The sequence below is a fragment of the Microtus pennsylvanicus genome, chromosome 5, assembly GCF_037038515.1.
Source record: "Microtus pennsylvanicus isolate mMicPen1 chromosome 5, mMicPen1.hap1, whole genome shotgun sequence".
Taxonomy (NCBI): Eukaryota; Metazoa; Chordata; class Mammalia; order Rodentia; family Cricetidae; genus Microtus; species Microtus pennsylvanicus.
The window spans coordinates 84,238,032-84,259,441 of NC_134583.1; the positions used below are offsets into that span (position 1 = coordinate 84,238,032).

The 21,410-nt window shown below is 37.8% G+C and overlaps 1 protein-coding gene across 1 annotated transcript in view; it reads left to right on the plus strand.

Annotated features, from left to right (window-relative positions):
- Kcnq1 (potassium voltage-gated channel subfamily Q member 1) overlaps positions 1–21,410 on the plus strand; it is a 320,601-nt gene that overhangs the window by 134,269 nt on the left and 164,922 nt on the right. The gene's annotated exons all lie outside the window — the stretch shown is intronic.

Sequence of the window (21,410 nt, forward strand, 5' to 3'; positions counted from 1 at the left end):
ACATATTTAGATTTTACTTTTTCTACATTGTCACCCACACTATCTTTTGACATTTTGGAAATTCAGGAAAAGGGTTTGAAGTTTTATCTCGTGGTCATTTTGATGTGATGCAGAGCACTACCCATAAACTTTTAATAGTTTTTGTCTCTGCTAGGATAATGTTTAAACTGCACTTTTTCCATTTCTTAAGTCATTTTATTATTTACTATAGAATTATGGGTTGCTTTAATAGTTTGGATATTAATGCACTATTAGATTGTTTAGAAATATTCGTTATGTAGGTTATTTTATTTTTGCTTTCTGTCCTACCAAACTTGTACTAGACAACCACTTTACTTTTATTTCCATTTTTTTGATATTGTATCTCAAAAAATGTATTTTGCTTTATTGTGGTTTTAGTTTAAATTAAAATCTCTAACCTATTGAGTTAGTTTATGATGTTCCATATGGAAACAATTTCATTTATTTTACGTTTTATTTATATACCTGGTTATGATGACTACTCTTCTCACTGTGTATTCTTTGTTCCTGTGTGAAGTCAATTGACTCTGCATTGTTTACTGTTGTTCTGTCTCTATATAGAATAATTTAATTATGAAGTATGATGGTTCCAATTATTTTTGTCACGTGAATGTTTCAGCTATCCCTGTTCCTTTATGACCACATATAATTTTTATAATTTCCTCTTTCTAAGGAAAGCATAAAACAAAAATAGCGATTACATTGAGTCTGTATTGCTTTGGGCTGTATGAACACGATAATCTTTTAATCCAAAAATAGGCAACATGTCTACATTTATTCCTGTCATCTTCAATTTATTACTAATAATTTAGTTTCCAGTATATAGATATTTTACTGCCTTGGTTAAACTCATTTCTACATAGTAAAAGTCCAATCTTTTGTTACCTACACCTTTGGTGATATGTTCATAAAACAATGCTATATAATTTTCCTTGCATTTTATTCTACTTTTATATTTTATGTCTTTGACCCACTTTAAGTTAATTTTATATAGTGTAAATTGAAATTTCTACATCTCTTCTAAGTGTTTTTGTTACTGGCTTTTTAAGACAGGGTTTCTTTATTGCTTTGGCACCTGTACTGGAACACTTTCTGTAGACCAGACTGGCTTTGAACTTACAGAGATCCACCAGCCACTTACTCCCTAAAGCTGGGATTAAAGGCATTCACTATCACTGCTCAGTCTACTCTAAATCTTAATACCCAGTTTTTTAAAACACTGTTAAAACCTTTCTCTGATAAATGACCATGTTATTCTTATCCAAACTCACTTGATATACTCAAAGTTTTATTTTTGATCTGGGGCACTATATTGAGCTTTTTGACTTAATTTACCCATGTGGGTAGTTCACTATTAATACACAGAAATGTAGTTAAATTCTTGTGTGGTTTTGTATATTGAACTTTAATTTGTAGCCTATAATAATTTCTGGAGAAGTAACATTTTTTCTATACAAGCATACTATTTACAAATACACATTTTACTTTTTCCTTCTGATTTGGATATCTCATTTCCCCTCCCCAGTTTCTCTGGCTAAGACTTGCAGCATTCACTTAGTGTGTGCCTGGGTACCTGTTTTTGTGTATACATGCATATAAGTGTGAACATGCCAAAACACTCATGTTAGGCAACAACTTAAGAAGTCTGTTTTCTCCTTCTACTGTTTAAGTGCCAGGGATTCAAATTAGGTAATTAGGCTTATCAGAAAGTAACTTTTATATACTAGGCAGATCACCTGCTTCATTGGTACCATTTTTTTTTTTTTGTTTTTTTGAGACAGGGTTTCTCTGTAGCTTTGGTGCCTGTCCTGGAACTTTTTATTTTTGAGAAAATAGTTTCATTATTTTTTAGTTTTGTTTCTCACAATCTGGGCTAATTAAGGCCCAATTTTTCTACACCTAATTTGTTAAAAAATTTTTAGCATGGAAAAATGTTGCACTTCTCAATTTACTTTCTAAACCTGTTTAAAAAATTTCATCCTTCATATCGTTAAACATTAGCATGCGAACTTTTTCATATGCTATTGGATATTTGGGGAAGAAAGTGAACCATGCTCCCCAGTAAGGCTGAAGCATGCATAGGCAGAACGTTTATATTGGGTTTCATCATCTTGAGTTGATGAGGACTAATCAGGTCTCTTCCTCAAGTAACAGGTTCCACTGAGATATGAACTTGAATCACTGAATTCCAAGTCCAGAGTGTTAACCATTACACCATATAAGCTGATGTTACTGGATGATTAATGGACTTTTATTGATGAACTTAACCTTTTCTGAAAGTGAAATAAGTTATTCTACCTTACAAGGTTACTCAATCACTTAAGCTATGGATATTCTGATGCTTCAGAAATGAAACTATTTGAACAGGAATTTCTAGATGTAATCTCTTATGCATAAAAAAGAAACCTGTGTACTGACATTCTTTTGTGCTGCGACATTGCTGATTTTACTATAATCATTTTTGAGGAATCTTGCTTTTCTTACATATGTGATTATGCTTTTATCTTTTACAATTTTCTTGTGTTGTATTTGTCTATTTGATCCAACTAAACCATTAAGCATTATGTTGAATAGAAGTAGCAGAAGTTGACATGTTTTGTTCCTAATATCAAAGATGTTTTAGTACTTCACTACTGCAAGGTCTTTTTAGGCCTGTATTATCTTAAGGGGGTTTCCTCCTAGTTTATGTGTTCTTCATTCATGTCTGTGACCCATTTTCACTTAATTTGTATGAAGTGCAAGGTCTATATCTAAATTCGTACATTTCTCATGTCTATTATTTTATCATTTGTTGATGTCTTATTTTTGTTCCCTTGTTACAGATTAGCTAAGTCATCTCAGGTTCTATTTTAACATGCTATTTTTTTCCTTTCATCTTACTTTTCTTTCTTACCTACACTTTCTGCACCTCTGAAGCTTTAAAGCAAGGCACTGAAATAGGTATGGCGTTTTCCCTTTTTTAAAAAATCATATTAAGTTATTTTCTTTCCTCCATAGAAATCTTAGTATTTATTTGGCAATATTGATAAAATATTTGTTTAAATACTTAAAGATGCATTTAATGTAGAGATCAGTATGAGTTATTGAAAATCTGGCAATATTGAAATATTTTACCCATCTATGTGGATAAATTTTAATCGGATTCATACTTTTGTTGGGAAATGTATTGTACTTATTTTTATCTAAATATTTGATTTGGTGGTACCAGTGTAAATGATGTACTTTGTTCCTAATTCCACTCCCTAACTTTTGGCATATAAGAAAGTGACTAAGTTTTGTATACTAACTTTGCATCCGGCAATCTTGCTGAGAACACTACTTAGTTGCAGAAATGTGTTTTTCTATGTTTTCTATATCATGCCACCTAAAAGAAAATCTTTTTCACAAAATATATATTTCTGTATTTTGATCCATTACTTAGGATTTTTCCACAAAATTTTGAGAGTGGGGACCATCATTGCCTTTTACCAGTCAATTATATTTGGTGTACATTTTGGTAAATATCAATTAAGAAATTAATGTTGCCTTGTAGTGTTAATTTTCTGTAGTTTTTTTTTTTAACAGAACTTGCCTCAAGTTTATTTGTAAAAACAGCATAAGGTCCTGAACATCTGCAAATACTGTGTAGGTGTTCACACCAGTCCATCTGTCTTCACACTGGCAAACTGCGACCTTTTTATGGGGCCTTCACAGGGGCCTGGGCACCTTTGGGAGCCTGAGCTGCAGCTGAGGCCTCTGCCTTGGCTTGAACCTTGGGCTTTGTTTTTTGGAGCCTACGACCCCTGGCCATGTAGCTTCTAATCCGCTTCCCAAGCTTGGGGTGAGCAATTAAAGCCAGACGGGTGAGTTTGCGGGTGGGGACCTTTGGCACCTTGGGCTTCACCACATGGGACTTCACCAGGGCCTTGATGGCCTCCGCATGTGCGCTCATGGCCTTTGCATTATTTGCCTGCATCTTCTTCAGGCCTTTCTTGTTGTGCTTCTTGGCAAAGCGCATGTTCCTCAGGAACTTGGGGTCAACCCCCTTGAGAGATTCGTATCTTTGTGACCGGGGTTTCTTGATGCCGTTTCTGTGCCATTTCCGGGACTGGTTGTGTGTGGTGTGGTTCTTGGACTTGGCCATGGCTGGACGGTAATCGGCGGCTCCCAAAGCGCCTGCCACCGGAAGAGTCTGTAGTTTTTTTTTTAAATCACGAGTTTAGTAAAGAATTTTGTATCAGATACACTTTTGTGTCCAGTGATAAATCAGTAATTTCTTTTTGCTTCTTGTGATTACTTACCTGAGATTTTAATGTTCCAGAGATTTGTTTGGTCTTTCTTTTTAATCATGAGTTGGTAAAGAATTTTGTTAGATGCATTTCTGTGTCCAGCAATATAATCATGTAATTTCTTCTTGCGTCTTGTAATCACTTACCTGAGATTTTAATGTTCCAGAGGTTTGTTTGGTCTTTGATTTGTTATTTTTTATCATAAATAGGTAAAGAATTTTGTTAGATGCATTTCTGTGTCCAGCGATATGATCATGTAGCTTCTTTTTGCTCCACGTATTTTGTGATCACTTACCTGAGACTCTAATGTTTCATGATTTATTTAATCATTAATTGGTAGAGAATTTTGTCAGATACATTTGTGTCTAGTGATATAATCATAGAACTTCTTTTTGCTTCTTGTATCTTGTAATCACTTACCTGAGTTTTTAATGTTCCAGAGTTGTTGGTTGTGAGTTGGTAAAGAATTGCCAAATGTATTTTTGTAGCTTGACTTTGCTTGTGATTATTTACCTGAGATACTAATGTTCTGGGGATTTTTTTTTTAAATCATGAATTGGTAGAGAATTTTGTCAGATACATTTCGTGTCTAGTGATATAATCATAGAACTTCTCTTTTTTGCTTCTTGTGTCTTGTAATTACTTACCTGGGGTTCTAATGTTCCAGGAATTTTTTTTAAATCATGAATTGGTAGAGAATTTTGTCAGATACATTTCTGTGTCCAGTGATATAATCATAGAACTTCTTTTTTGCTTCTTGAGTCTTGTAATCACTTACCTGAGATTCTAATGTTCCAAGGATTTTTTTTAAATCATGAATTGGTAGAGAATTTTGTCAGATACATTTGTGTCCAATGATATAATCATAGAATTTCTCTTTTTTACTTCTTGTATCTTATAATCACTTGCCTGAGATTTTAATGTTCCAGAGTTGTTGGTTTTATCGTGAGTTGGTAAAGAATTGTCAAATGTATTTTTGTAGCTTGATTTTGCTTGTGATTATTTACCTGAGATTCTAATGTTTCAGGGATTTTTTTTTTTTAATCATGAACTGGTAGAGAATTGTCAGATACATTTCATGTCTAGTGATATCACAGAACTTCTCTTTTTTTGCTTCTTGTGTCTTGTAATCACTTACCTGAGATTTTAATGTTCAAGAGTTGTTGGTTTTATCATGAGTTGGTAAAGAATTGTCAAATGCATTTTTGTAGCTTGATTTTGCTTGTGATTATTTACCTGAGATTCTAATGTTCCAGGGATTTTTTTTTAAAAATCATGAACTGGTAAATAATTTTGTCAGATACATTTCTGTGTCCAGTAATATAATCATGGAACTTCTTGTCTCTTGTGATTACTTACCTGAGATTGTAATGTTCCAGAGTTATTGGTTGTTTTTGTTTAATCATGAGTTGGTAAACAATTGCATGATGCACTTGTGTGTCCGGTGATATAATCAAGTAGCTGGGTTTGTTTCTTGTGATTACTTACCTGAAATTTTAATGTTCCAGAGGTATGTTTGGTTTTTATAAGTTGATAAAGAATTTCGAGAGATATTGTGTCTAGTGATATAATCATATAACTTCTTTGCTTCTTGTGCCTTGTGAAAACTTACCTGTTTTTAATGTTCTAGAGTTTTTTTTAAAAAAATCATGAGTTGATAAAGAAAATTACCAAATGAATTTTTGTGTCTAGTATATACTTATGTAAATTTTTTTGCTTCCTGTGATTACTTACCTGAGTTTTTAATGTTCCTGAGGGATTTTTTAAATTATGAGTTGATAAAGAATTTTGGTAGATGTACTTTTGTGTCTAGTTTTTAATGTTCCAGAGGTTTGGGGGTTTTTGTATGAGTTGGTAAATAATTCTGTCAGTTACATTTTTGTGTCCAGTAATATAATCATGTAACTTCTTTTTTGCTTCTTAAGTTCACTTACCTGAGATTTTAATGTTCCACAGCCTTGAACAACTATAATATTCTTGCATTTGGCATATTAATGTTTTTCCATGTGTTGTTTAATGTGTAAAACATGAATTACTGATACTTAGCATGTCCCAAATGTGTTATCTGATATTTGAAATTAGGGTAATGTTGGACTCAAGTAAGGTAGACAATATTTTCTAGCGTTCTGAAAGACAGACACTGTAGAAAATTTGGTATAGTTTCTTCCTTTAAAAATTTGTCAGTATTAGCAGGGCAGTGGTGGCACATGCCTTTAATCCCAGCACTTGGGAGACAGAGGCAGGTGGATCTCTGAGTTCGAGGTCAGCATGGTCTACAAGAGCTAGTTTCAGGACAGGCACCAAAGCTACAGAGAAACCTTGTCTCAAAAAAAAAAAAATTGTCAGAATTCATCCGTAAACCCATGCAACTTTCTGTTTAGGTTGCCTATTGATTTACTATCTTCTTGTGAGACTTGATAGATCACATTTACCATGCAGTTGATCCATTTCATTAATTATATCTTCTATTATTATAACATCGCATCCTTTGTTTACATATTCTGAAAATTTTCTGCCCTAGTCTATCATTTATATTTTTATTATGTTTACCAAAGTCTTTAACTCTTTGAAATTGCTGCTTTAAATATTTGTCTAGTAAGTCCAATGCAAGGGCTTCAAGACCTTTTTGAATACTGTATTTTTTTCTTGAAAAAGCATAGCAACCCTTTGCCTATCTTTATCAGTAACGGCTTCATCCTCAGTAGGATTACAGAAAATAAGCAGGTCTTACTTTCATAGAAACTCTGAAATTAGATTCTGATGGCCATATTCTCGACCATACTTTTACAAACCAGGTAATATAAATAGGTACTTTCCCTAAACTGATTTGTACCACAGAAAGTCAACAGTCCTTTCTATTCCAATATTCTATTTACCAAGGTTTATTTCCTGAGAGGTATGTTTCTATTGAGTGTTCTGTTGGATTCTTGGCAAATATCTCTCTCTGCCAAACAAAAGATGTAGCATCTCTCCCCTCCTTGTCCTACCCCAATCCCTTTTTCATTCTTCCCCCAATTTCTGAGATATTTTTATTTTCCTATCAGTGGAAACAGTAGGAATACTAGCTATATCATAGCTGATGGCTTGATAGCAAATGTCTTTGTTGTTGTTGTTTGGCTGATTTTAGCCTGCTCAAAAACCACTTTTACTTTCTTAGGTAATACCTACAAGTAAAGAATTATACTGTATTTAATATAGACCTTTTAAGTGTAACAGAATTAGACCTTGTGCAATTAGAAAGGTAGAACATCTGTCTTGGATACAGCTCAATTGCAAAACACTTTACTAGTACTGCCACAAATTGCGGGAAAGACACTTATTGAATATCAGTGACTATGTAAAACAAATTTCCCAATCTGAAATCTACTGTAAACATGATATTATATGTGAGATTCTGGTACCATAAACCCAGGACACTACTGAGATCCTTGTGAATACAAACTAGTTTTTCTATACATGTTTCATGAAAAGTTTTTAAAACTAGGATTATTATCTACAAAACTATTGAGAGCTGTAATTTCTATAGTTCTTTTAGGGTTTGAGCATTTAGTATTTCCCTTCTCCCCTCCCCCCTCTCCTTGGAATACTGCTTGAACTGCATTTTTTATGTTTTGCTTGATTTCTCTGGATTTTGTATCCGTTTTCAACTAATCTAAGCCCACTTTCAAATAATACTATACCAATGCACACACAGTATGACCTGAAATAAATATAACCATAGTTAAAATCACTGTTGACATTCACTGCACTTATTTAAGTATATATAACCATTATAATACATTGTTGGTTGTTTTAAAATCTTACCTGATATGACAGTTTTAAAATAAAAAGTAATACTTTACATTCACTTACCTTTGATGTTTTTTTTCTTTATTTTAGGTATGTTTCCCACATATGTTCCTTCTAAGACTTCAACATTTCTTACAAAGAGGGTAACTGGCCACAACTTTACTCAACTTCCGCTTATCTGATGATTTCTCCTTCACCTTTGAAGGACAATTCCAGAGTACAGAATGATAGATGAGTGGGTTTTTTTTCTCCACTTTTCTTGCTTCCACGGTTTCTGAGGAAAGGTTGGATGTAGTCTGTAATATTGCTACTTTATAGTAGGATGTTCTTCTAGGTTTGACTTGCTGTAGATGATATGCTTAGATGCATTTTTTGGCACTTACCTTGCTTGGTGTTCTCTGTTAATACTTTTCAGTTCCAGAATTTGTTTAATTCCATTTTCTAATTTATATTTCATTCTTCATATTCTATGTTCTGTTTTATTGTTTTCTTTTTATCTTTCAGCATACTTTAGACTATTTCTTTTGTTTTGTTTTTGTTTTTTGAATCAGTTTCTCTGTAGCTTTGGAGCCTGTCCTGGAACTAGTTCTTGTAGACCAGGTTGGCCTTAAACTCACAGAGATCTGCCTGCCTCTGCCTTTCAAGTGCTAGGATTGAAGTCATGTGCCACCACTGTCTGACTAGACTATTTCTATTTTATTATAAATGAGGATGTGTGTGTGTCCGTTTGTAGATTAGGGGATAATTTTGTGTAGTTCTCTCCTTGCACCTTTCTGTGGGTTTCAGATCTCAAATTCAGATCACCAGGCTTAGGTAGCAAGTCCCTTTACCAGCTAAACCATTCCCTATCCTGAGAAGGAAATTTTCTTGGTTAAGTTCAATGTCTGTGCTTTTTCCAGCCTTCTGCAGAAAGGCTATTTATTGCTATTGTTTCTCTATATACTCCACAATTTTTGTTTACAAGTGTATATTTTCAATATGCTATATCACTGTGAACATTACATTCTTTACTGCCTCAAGATTTTTATAATACTTCAAACTGTAACTGTTTCTCAGTGGCTTCTAAATTATTTTCTGTGCAGTTGTGTGTGGTCTTTGAAGTTCCTGCTCCTTTCATTTATGTTCAGTTCATTATGGCAGATTTTTCTGAAGGAATCAGAGAGGTATAAAAGGGGTACAGGATTTATCCAGTTTTTGAAAATTAAATGGATTGGAATATTCCTTCAATATTTAGACAGACTATTTACAATGCTTGTTTATGCTTTCACTTGTAGCTTGAGGTGAGCACAGAAATCTGCCATAGGTAGTATTGTACTGTTTTCAGGGTTTTTCTTAGCATCTACCTCTGTACATTCATAAGTTCCTTAACACACACTCTTACTTTAAATGTTCTTAGTGTCCACTAAAACTCACTATACATTGTCTTCTGAGACTTTTCTGTGGCCTATTGTGTTTTAGCAACTGAAATTTTCCCAAGTCATAATTGGTCTGAAAGTCTTACAGTGTTTGCAAGTACTGTCCACCATTTATACTGAGTAAATTCTGAAAGGTTAAAAAATGTAGTCACTTTACATCAGTCGTTCAGACCGCTTCCAAACAATATGAAACAAAAAATAATTCTTTTAGAACAAGGACTGCTCTGCTCCCTCCAGAAATGAGGGCCATAGTCCATACTTGGAATATAGTCTACCATCTTCAACAGTGCCACCAAACCAGGTGGGGAAGGGAAGATGAGTATGCAAGAACAAGCAAAAATGTCACAAGTTCCTATTGTTTTTAAGAAGCTTGTGCTTTCCTTCCATCATGTGGTTCCAGGTTATTGCACTAAACTTGTCAGTCTTGGCAGTAAGCACCTTTATCCACTGAGCCATCTTGCTGATCCTCTACCACTTTTTAGAGTAGATTTGACGACCAAGCAGGGAAATGTAGTATGTTGTTATTCTTCAAATCTTCCTGAAAGTCTTTAACATTATGCTTTTTCACATATGCATTTTCCCACCCCTGGTCTCTATAGCTACTTGAATACCATTGCCACCATGTTTATTTTGTTTTTGATGGTTCCCTTTCCCTTCTCACTGGTCTCCCATTTCCCTCTGGCTTTCCCTTTGCTATATTCTCTACATAGCAGTCCCTGAAATCCTTTTGATAAAAAGTGCATCATGCTACTTTCATTCTTAAATGCTCTATCCCAGTCCTGTCACGCTTTCTTGGACTAGTTTCATGGACAAAGGATAATTCAAAAAACTTGTGCCACCACTTCCTAAGAAAGCACTCCAATGAGCAGCTGGAAATTGGCTTACAATACTCTAAATTAGAGTCCTACCAGTGATACTAAGCCTGGAGTATTGATCACCACTGAAGGCATACTTTGAGAGATTTCTTTCCATTCCCTTTGACTACTCTGTATGGAGTTAAACAGGCCTCTGGAGTCAAACACAGTATTTCTTGTATTAAGAAGCCTTTGGTATGAAAACAGCATGAATGCTAAAAGTAGTACACGTGTGAGGACCCATACTGCCTGTGTGTCCTCAAAACCAGGGATGTTTTCTTTACTTCTTTCTTCTTTGTGAGTGCCACACACCAGGGCTTCCAATGTGATTTAATGAGCTGTGTCTGTACATCAAGGTCTTCATTCTCAAGCCAGTTACCATTACTCATATGCCTTTCTGCTCTTGGAAACAGGCTATTTCCTCAGTAAGCAGCATCCTAATTTCTACATGTTTTCCCATTATCCTTGGAAACTCCTCAACGATGTACCAGTTTGATTCTTGGGTGTAGTTTGGCAACGGTGAGCTGAGGCCTGCAGAAACACACTGCACTGGTGCTGCCACACCTTTACATGGTGTTCATGTTGAGGAAGTCGAAGAAGAGAGTCTCCCCAAACCCCTGCCAGGGACCCTCCCTTCTTCTGCTCATAGTCCTCCTGCAGCCACGAGGGGTGGGGAAGTCAGTTTGAGTTGATTACTTTTGACATCAGTTGTTAACATAATTTTGACATTAAGCTTCCCCTAGCTCTGGGGTGATTCTGACTATGTCCAGGCTCTGGCTTGAAGAACCATGGGGAGCCTTTGGGATCCCAGATCTGGCCTCGCTGGAGGCAGCCTGGGAAGGGACCTATATTTCTCAAGCACACACCCTCCAGGCCTGGGGGTGGGGCCCCAGCAGATGTCTGGATTTGGTAGCCAGGGCCTGGAGCCGGATGCTGAGAATGAGGCCTGCAACTCATTTCCCCATTAAACATTCTGAGAACATCTGCACCAGTTTCCAAGGCTTCTCCTTAATTGCTTTGATTATTGTGTGAAGTTAAGAACTGGCACATTTCCGTGATGTTGTGATGAAGGTGAAAAGATCGCTCTTAATTAGATTAAAAACATTTTTTTCTTCCTGTGTAATTTCTCCTCGAAAATCAAGGCCACTTTTTTGTTTTCTTCATCCAAAGACCTCCAGAAACTTTCCTCCCCACCTCTCCAGAGGTTTCTGGGGAATGTCCTGTGAGCTCAACTTTTGGAGAAGATAGTGCTTAACCCAGATTCCATTGTATATTAAAGTTTCCTGGGGCTGCTCTTGCTGCCTGGAACCTTCCCTCACAAATGTGTCTTGAGAGACCTGGACAGTGACTTCTTGCAGCATGTAAAGCTGTGTGCACTGCTTTAGTTCTGTAGGCAGCTGTGCCGCTCACTTTCTGCTTCCTGGGCTCACGTGGGGATGGCTCTCTCATTGCCTGTCGTCTTTAACACCTCTACTATTCAGACCCCACCTGTGGGACCACAGAACCATTTCCATTTATTATGAGATTTATGTGTTAGGCCTGTTATCTCCATTGTGAGAAAAGGCATTCAGGAAAAAGTCTCCAGTACTATGAACCAGATCTGAAGTTATATAAAGCCAAGCATTGTTCCTAAGATGTCTTGGGACTCCACAGGTCATCTTCAACTATCATGTCACTGTCCATTTCAAGTCAAATGTATTCAGCAATCTTTGCTTGAATACAAAGTACATGTTCCATAATGTGCCACAGATACTCACTTGCACAGGATGTGGAGAGAGCCTCTCTGAAGGTGTTTGTATTATAACAGTAGAAAATGAGCAGCTGGAAGAAGCCCCTTTCCCAGAGGTTCCTGGCCAGTGAAGAGCTGAAGTCAGGGCCTCAGGCCAGATTTTTCTAGCTAACCTTCTTCCTCCCTGTCCTCCACCCTGCAAAGTCTAACAAGGCTGTCTCAGGGGATATTTACTGGGTTTTTTTGTTTGTTTGGGGGGGGGGTTGTAGCCTAGTCTTACCCCCAGACCTATCTCCTCAGGCTCATATCCTATCCCTAACTTATGTATTCCTGAAGGTTCTTAAAAACAAATGACAGACCCCAATTCTATCTAGATAACAAGTGGGACACTTTTCTGGCTCACAAATCTGAACCCAGCTGTTCCAGACACAGCTGGACCTACTTCAGTGATAATTTTTCTCTTTCTCCTTTTACCCTGTCCCCTTTTGTTCTCTTCCCCTCACTCTCTGCCCATAGATAAATGCACAACTAGATGCATGCTTAGCTATACACATCTGTATCCTTAAGCAGCCATTTTCCAATGAGTGTAAGGTGATCACCAACTTATAGCATCCAGGAGAAAGAAGTCACAGGCTCTTTTCCAGTGATTCCTGCCACAGGCTCAGAATAGGCTCTTGTTGCTTCCAAACCCAGTACAAGACAGCCTCATAGGCACAACTATGTCTCTGAAGCTGTGGTCCAGCCACAATGCCCCCTCTGGTAAGAGCTGGTGGATTCCTGACCCTTACACACTGGGGAGTTGTAAATGAGGACCCCTCGAAGGATTATTCAGTGAGACATTTCCAGAAGCCAGGCCTGGTTGCAGGGTATGCAAAAACAACAGGTGTCCACTCAAGCAAGGTATTTTCCTAACCGGAACTGGGTACCAGCTGTGAATATACATTTACACTGAACTTCTCGTCTTGTTCCTGGCAGCTGTTGTGGGAATGGCTTCTACACGTTCTATCCTGGTCTCTTACTTCTCGCCTCTGAGTGGAGACACAGGTGGTGGTGGGGCTTGTCTGGCTCAGGGTCTGTGAGCAGGGCATAGGCAGCTGGCACAGGCTGCGGAGCTACAACTCAGCAATGTCACGCAGAGCCTGACTGCAGCTGTCCAGATGCCCTAGGGAGGGCTTTTTCCTTCATGGTGCAGGATCTACAGGGCTCTGGCAAATCCACCAAGACGGGGAAATTGATTGAGAGGGATAGAGAAGGGGGGCTCTTCTAGCGGAGAACATAGGCAGCTTGTTTATTCCACTGGAATGGGCTGGCTCAGGGGACTTGCCTGTGCCAGGCACCGGAGGTGACATGGGGAAGGAAGAAAGCAAGGTTCCTGTGCTAAGGGCCAGGCACACATAAGCCCCACAGCAATTGAGGGGAGCAATCTCCAGAGCTTTGGGAAGCTTGTACAAGAAGGCGGTTTGGGTTACATCTGGGAGATTAGGCAGGATTATAATCAGTTAGAAGGAGGAGGGCAGGGGTGAGCAGCTGGGTGAAGTTACTGACACCAGCAGGTCTCAGTGGAGGGCAGTGGGCAGCAGTGTGGCCTGGGGTCTTACAGAGAGCTGGACTTGGAATGTTCAAATGCTGACCTGGTGAGCAGAGGGGCAAGTCTGGGAGTTCAATGCAAGGGAAATGAAGCTAGGAAATGGAAGACTTTAGAGAACTTAGGAAGAAAGAGCACTGTGTCATTGTCTCTTTTGGGCATCTTAAAGACAGGGGAAGGTGGGTGAGAAAGGACACTCTGATACTTTGTGTCCACTCCAAGATGATGAGTACAAGGCAAATAAAGGAGGCTTGTACAAACTAATGTTTTTTATGACTTCTAGATGTATCATACATTCAAAGCAGAAAATATACATACTATAAGGAAGGAAATGAAAATCATTTGAAGTCCTTTAAATCCACAGGCAAACATGTCACATTCTGATCTATTTCCTTCCAGTCTTTTTTTCTATGCTTAAGTAAAATACAAATCACCCTAATGAGTGGGCCCTTTGGCTGAGAAGGAAGATGGTGCATAGAGTCTGGTTTTGGTTCTCTTGAGAGAGGGTGAAACTTGGCAGTGGGTAGCCCCAGCTGGGGCAGTTGCCACGCCTGAGGCTACATTTGCCATTCCAGACCTCCCATTTTCCTAGAAAACAAAATTGTTTTGTTCTGCCCTGCACACTTAGGTCCAAATTCTGGCTCTGACAAGACAGAAGCAGCCAAGAATGAAAGCATCAAAAACTGGGACCATTTTAGGGAAATGTGACTTCATTGTCACTAGGAAACAATACTTTTCCTCCAGGGCCAGGTATTCTGAAACTGGATGCTTCAGCAGAGAACACCTGACATTCCAGTATCCTTTATGGAGGATCTAAGTGTCTAGGTGAACTACCCTTGGCATAGTCACTGTGGTCTCACAGTGTGCTCTACAGTTACAGTAGGGCTATTTTCCCATATCTTTATGAAAGAAAAACTGTGTTTCTCAGAGATGGGGGTGACCCATGGGGGATTCTTAGAAGACAATACTTCCCCCAAGCTCTTGCCTAAGAGGAGCAGCACCAATGTCTGTTATTTGAATCCCTGCCCTACCAACTTCCTTCCAGAATCTTTAAGATGTCTGATCTGGCTCTAAGTACAGATCCAATGGGGAGGGGGTGGCAGTCTTGATTACTGTTTCATCATGGAAGGGGAGGCACCCTCATAGTCGCTGAAACATGCCTAGTCTACAACAGTCTTTCCTTTTGATTTGGAAAAACAACTGTGCTGAGCCCCTCTCTGACCCTCATGAACCCTTCCCAGGATTAAACCAAAGAGTCTACATTCCTCTATGGCAGGTGCAGGCCCCACCCGCTCTGGACAGCCAACTGATGGGCACATTTTCATTTCCTAATACCAGGAGACTGAGCCTTTCTCGGGTTGAGGGGCTCACCCTGGGCGCTAAGGCTTGGAGATGGCACTTGTCATTCTGGGAGTGTAGAACACAGCCCCCTCTTCCAGTCACCTCTTTGTTGCTCCTTTCTTCTGTATACAAATGATGCAAGCATTGAAATATGTATTTGTGTTCTTTTTCTTTCCTTTTTTCCAAAAGAACATTTGAATCCTGGATGAAGTTTTAGCTGTGACTTGACAAGTATATAACCCAGTGTACTTGAATCTCAGCCCCGAGTCTCTAAAATGGGAAGGGTAACACACTCCCACCAAGTCCCAGACCTGTGGGCCTCTTCATGTACACACATTCCTCAAGGTTTACCGGTCTTTCCCTGGTCTCTCTGAGGATGTCACGGGCACAGAGCCCTTCTCCCAGCTATGACTAAGTAATGTCTGTGTAGTTTCCTGCTGGAAGTCTGCCTCTGGCCCCCATGGGCCATGAGCTCCTGAGTTTATTTACATTTCCCTGATTGCTAGTCAGGCACAACACCTTTCCATAAGCTCATCAGGCTTTTGGATTCTTCTCTCGTAGTTTTTTTTTTTTTTTCTGGGGTGGAAGGATGTCTTGCTTATTTTTAGTTAGATCATTTTTTTTTTCAGTGTTAGTGTTTTAAACCTAAGGTCTCATGCACAATAGAAAAGCACTCTGCCACTGAGTTGTCTCTAGCCCCCCTTTTCACTCTTTGAGATAGAGCACTGCTCTTTGAGTGTGGTCCCAACACATTGTTGCCCATCAAGGTCTTACAGGTCCTTCTGCCTCAGCTTCCCAAGTAGCTGGGATTACCGAACTGCAGCCTAGGCTTGGCTATTTTTCTTACTGATTCGCTCAAGCTTTTATGTTTTATTATTTTGATTCTTTTTTTTACTATTTAACATGTATTTAGATATTTAAGTTTTGACTCTGTAATAAAACTGGGATTTTCCTTTTTGATTGGTGCTTCTTAATTATCCTTACCCCAAGGCCATGAAGATATTCTTCTATATTCAGTCATATGGACCTTCTAGCTTTGCTTGTCATAATCCCCTGGAATGCCAAGAATGAATTTTTGATGTATGGTGTGAGAAAATTACAGATCCAATTTAGCGTTTTTCCCATGTGCATTTCCAGTTGCCCTTGAATGTTTTATTGAAAAGGCCATCTCAAGATATATAGGTTGTCTTTAATACACTGCAAATGTCCATGTGTAGGGGCTATTTTCTGACATCTAGCTCTATCCTAATAGCCTGTTAGTCTGTCCTTGAACCACACTGTATTAATAACCACTGTTAAGAACTGCTTGTGTTTGGTAGGCAAATTAGACACTGTTTTTAAAGAACACTATTTTTTCCTGGTCTTTTATACTTCCAAATAAATTTTAGAACCAGTTTATCAAGGTATTCACATGCAAACCTTAGTGTCTCCCCTTAAGGTTTTGTGCTTTTCTCTATGGTTTTTTAATGTCTTTATATATTTAAGATTCTTCTCTACCATTATGCATCTTTTCACTTTTAATTTGTGTGTGTTATTTGCATATGTATTATATATACTTGTAGAAACAAAAATAGTTTTACCATATACCTCTCACTGAAGTACCTTATAACCACTTTACATTGATGAAAACTAAAAAAAAATACAACACTATTGGACTATAATGTAGTCGTTTTCCCAGTTTAACTACCTCACACTCCAAGAACCTATCTAACCATTACATTTATTCATTGAGTCCTTAGTATCCTATGGCCTGCAACTTATTGGCCTTGCTGCTTTTAAAGAATACTCATCCTATAGCATTGCTACTCTGGGTGTGTCTAATATTTTCCCAAATTTGAATATGTTTATAGGTTTGGTGGATGTCATTAAGGCAAGGTGCTTTTCTTTTTATTCATTAGCATAACATGATCTATTGCTAGCAGTGTTGACCTTGACTATATGGGTAAGTAGCTAGCTGTAACTAGCCTACTGCTGCTTCTTTATTATCCCTAGTCATTAAGAGCAATTCACCAGGTCTACAACATTCAGGGAATGAGGAATTTTAGTCTATCTCCCGCAGGAAAGTATCAGAAACTCTGTGAATGTGTTAAAATCACTAAAGCAATTAAAATTTATTTTGGGACTAAGGATGTAGCTTAGTGGCAGAATACTTGTCTAACATGCACAAAGCCCTGGATTCAATCAATGTCACTGGGGAAAAAAATATGGGAAGGGGAGACTTTGAAGTTTTACTTAAGATTTCACCTACTAATATTAGCATTCATCCATGGATCTTTCTTGAAGCAAGAATTTCTATGGTATACTCCTAGTTAACTCATTCCTCCTATACTTATGAGAATAATTCTGTAAGAAGGATCTTCATTTATTTTTCAATTACTTGTTTATAAGTATAGACTTGGCAACTTGTGCTTTTTCAGGTATAATCGAGTAGTGTTGTTCAATTTTTTCTAGCTTTGGCTAAGGGTACATGGACCCTTTTGACATGCTTTTGTTTCAGGTTTGTTTTGCAGTTTCCCTATGTTAGCCCCAGAAGTGTCCATTCGTTTAAAGAGAAACATTTGCTTTTACTGGAGTACTTACAGTGTCAGAAAATATGATCTGGACACTGAATGTGTTCCTTGGCGTGAAAGAGTAACTATTGACATCTCCTTTCAGCAGGTAGAATTAGGAAATATAAGTTCATAACTGAAGTCTATATACATCCATGTTTCGCTGTATGTATCTATATGCAGCTAACCTTGAGTTTATACTGTTTCTGACTGAAGCGTTCATCCTTACTTGTCCCCAGCTCTCATTTTCTAGTACAGTTTCTGGTTTGTTTAACCCTTGATTTCACCTGCATGAAACAAACTTACCTACAAGAATATTGTGTTTATGAGAGTGGGTTTTTTTTTTTTAGTTGTTTAATGTCCAATCCAAACATTCTTTTTAAAAGCAGTAGGTCAATTCCTTTCCCCTATCTTCAATGCTGTGTCATATATTTGCAACATAAGAGTCCACTCATCATGGTGAACTTTCTGTCCTGGAGACCTCCAATATTCTGGTTGATTTTTCCCCCCATTTGTATACAAGAACATTCACTTGAAAGTTGTATAGTGCTATGGACTTTCACAAATGTTTTAAATATTATACAGAGAAGTTTCTTCACCTAAAATGTTCTAATTGGAGCCTTTTAAAGTACTTTTGAAGTGAAGCGTCAGACTTCGTTGATTCTCCATGGGAGGCCTTACCCTTTCTGAAGAGTGGATGGGGGGACTGAGTGGGGGGAAAGGGTGGAGAGGGAGTGGAAACAGAGCTAGCTGTGTAAAATGAGAAAAGATTATGTTAAAAAATTCTTAATAAAAAATTAAATACACCTTTCTCCCAGGACACTAACAGAAGCTGAATTGTTTCACAGCCCATGAAGTTCTGTTTTTCCAAGAATGTCTTAGAAACTGAATCACGTAGTTTACATCCTGTTACACCTTGCTTCTTTTACTGCTCAGCAAAATGCACTTGAGATTCGTCTATGATGTTGTAGGACTCCTCTTGTTTTACTGCTGAATATTATCCCATTACGAAGTAGAACAGATACACCACAATTTGTTTATCCATTTAGCTGTTGAAAAGACACCTTTGGTTGTTACTTGTTTTCTTCAATTAGAGGTGAAATTGCATTTATATATTCATGTACAAATTTTTGTGAACATAAATGTTCCATACACTTTAGTCATAAGCTATATATACGTCTACAAGAGACTATGAAGTTTGTTCTTCAGAGCAGCTCTGCTCTTTGCATTCCCACCGGCAGCACACAAGGACTGTAGTTATTTTGCTTCCTTTGGCTGCTTGTTGTTATAATGTTTTTGATTTTATGTTTTTTTCCATGATCATAATAATTTTCAGTGTTATCTCATTGTAACTGGAACAGAATAGGTGAGTTTCTACATGAATAGGAATTTCCATAAAGATAATGGGCTTTGGCTGAGCACAATTTCACACGCTTATTTGTAATTCAAATTTAAAAATAATCTATTTACTTTAATGTGCATCAGTGTTTCACCTGCATGTATGAGGGTGAGGGTGTCAGATCTCGGCATTAAATACAGGTGTGAGCAGCCATGTAGGTGCTGGGAACTGAACCCAGGTCCTCTGAAAGGGCAATCAGTGCTCTTAACCACTGAGCCATCTCTCCAGCCCCTGTAATCTACTTTTTAAGATGGGTTGTTTGCTTCATTGTTGTCAGATCATGAGCGTTCTTCTTTCTAATGCTCTGGGTACAAGTCCTTGACTGAGTAAGTGATGTGCAGCATATCTGTGATTGGTCTCATTGTCTTCACAAAGCAAAGGGTTTTAACAGTTGTAAACCCTGTTGTTATTCCTTGCTTCTTTAATTGCTTGGCAAAATGCACTTGTTGCAACAATAATTCATTTGTTTCTAATTATGATAAAGTTGATTTGTTTTTCTTTTTCAGATTAAGTTTTTGGTGTTGTATCTCAATTTACTTTCAAATCGAGAATTTTATGTTTTCTCAAAAAATTTCTTTAGTTTTATGTTATATTTCAGATTTTTAAAAAATAAAACTACACATAGTCTTGAATTACCATTTTATGACCACTAACCATCCCTTGCATTAGGTATAAATGCTAACTGTGTTAAAATTTATACATGCATACAGATGTATGCCCACATTTGTATGTTTATATTGGAAATAAATGTAAAAGACTGCTGTATTAGATGTGGGAAACTCATTTCGTAAAGTAAAAGTATCACTGTAAAAAAACAAGACAGTCTCTATGATAAAACAACATAGTATTAAAAGGCCAAATATAGACTAAGAAAGATATTTGTGCTTTATGTAACATAAGGTTATTATCTCTAATGAATTAAAAGCTTCTTTTAAATGAATGCCAAGCAAATAGTATAAACAGGCAATTCTGCAAGAAGAATCCCAAACAAGCCAGAAAGCAGTAAGTGAAGGTGAAAAATGGGAAAACCTCCCCCTCCTCAAGGCCAGGACATTGTGGAAGAAGGGATGGAAAGACTAAAGAGCAGAACTGTAGCAAAACTGACTTCTGGACATGACAGGACAGCTGTGGGCTTGTCTACACAAGATCAGCCAGTCAACATTCTATCACTAAATGGGAAGAGGTTCATGAACCCCACAAGGTTCTTGATAAGCTAGGGGCTTTATCAAGTTAATGGCTTCTGAGGAAGGAGAGTCAGTACTTCTTTAACAGTTCTGACTCCTGGCAGAGCAACCACACCCCAGTGGATAGTCCCATACCCAGAAGTACAAAACTGAAGTTGTTGGGTTATTAAATCTTAAAACAAGAGGATACGAAGTTGGGGGGTTGGGAGGTAGATGAGGATGGATCTGTGAAGAGATAGGGTGACTATGATCAAAATGTATAAAATTCTCAAAGAGTAAATAATTTTTTAAATGAGAAAACCTCAGTTTTTAGCCATGCTTAATGGGCCATGCAAAGAGCAGGAAAGTTCAAGGGGAAGAAAAAATTGCTACAGCTTAATAGAAGAACAGCCCCAAAACATTAATAATATCAAAGACACACCCTCTCACTTGACCCAGTGTGTCAGCAGCTTTTAACAATAAGGGTGGATATTGCATCACTGTCTGATTGGCGTAAAACTATGAGACTGAATGTCCATAAAATATAGGATAAGTAAATTGTGATAGGTCTAAACTATGGGCTGTTATGTTGCCAAAATGATCGTTAGATGCACAGTTGCATAATTCCATACCTAATTGTTCTGAATGATTAGAAAAGATGACAACAGAGGTTCATTCAGGTATATAACATCACATATGTGCTATTGGGATGAATAAAGACAGGAGCCAAGGATCTGCCTGGCAGGTTGACACTTATGATAATTGAGAACCACTGTGAATTTTGCATTATTCCACTTGTTAGAAGTACTCAATTGCTCTACATCAAACACTTTAAATGAAAAGTGAGTTGAAAGCAAACACTAGTAAGCTGGAACAGCCGTGCAGACTGGTCTGGATCAGTCCCCTAAGCTATATGAAGTCAGCTATTAGGACAATTTGGGTGCCTCCCTCAAAGCCCTGGTTAATACAGCATCACGGCCAGAGCAAGGAATTCAGTTTGTGATTCCTGACAGGCAGAGGTACTAGCACTCCTTCTTGCTTGGCCCATTGATCTGTTAGTGTCATGTGTGTAAACATCACAATAATAGTAGTCAGTGCTTCTATTTTTCTTGACACACATGTTTTGTGTGAAGCTAGTGAGAGGTCCAGAACCTGACAGGGCAGGTCTTCAGTTCTGGAGCTCAGTCCCAGGGCAGCTGCCACACTGAGGAGAAGTACCTGCCTTTATCACTCAGTCAGAGATGTTGAGGTCTCAGGTATCTGGGGGCCAATCTGAACAGATTCACCTATTCTACTC